Here is a 534-nt window from a genome sequence, read left to right on the forward strand (position 1 = left end):
CTTTCCAGCCACTCGTTCCCAAGCCCGCAACATTGCAGGGGGTCGTTGTGACCCAAGCGCAGGACCCGGCACTTGGCCTTGCTGAACCTTCTACGGTGGCCTCGGCCCATTGATCCAGCCTGTCCAGATCCCTCTGTGGAGCCTTCCTACCTCACGCAGATCAACACTCCCACCCCACTTGGTGTCATCTGCAAACTTGCTGGGGGAGCACTCGATCCCCTTGTCCAGGTCATTGATGAAGATATTGAAGAGAACTGGCCCCAACACTGAGCCCTGGGGAAAACCACTTGTGACCGGCTCCCAACTGGATTTGACTCCATTCACCACAGCTCTTTGGGCCCGGCCATCCAGCCAGTTCTTTGATTTTATCAAGATGCAACTCTTAAATAATGCAGATAAGACTGACCAAACACAAATTCAAGATAATAAAGGCTTTGTAAAAGATTATCTTAACGTTGGCATAAAACCACCATCTGTCTATCTGTTTTTGAGGAAACAGAGAAACTCTTCTGAATGCAAAAGTACTGGGATATT

This window comes from Eurypyga helias, unplaced genomic scaffold (genome assembly GCF_000690775.1).
Source record: "Eurypyga helias isolate BGI_N326 unplaced genomic scaffold, ASM69077v1 scaffold31089, whole genome shotgun sequence".
Taxonomy (NCBI): Eukaryota; Metazoa; Chordata; class Aves; order Eurypygiformes; family Eurypygidae; genus Eurypyga; species Eurypyga helias.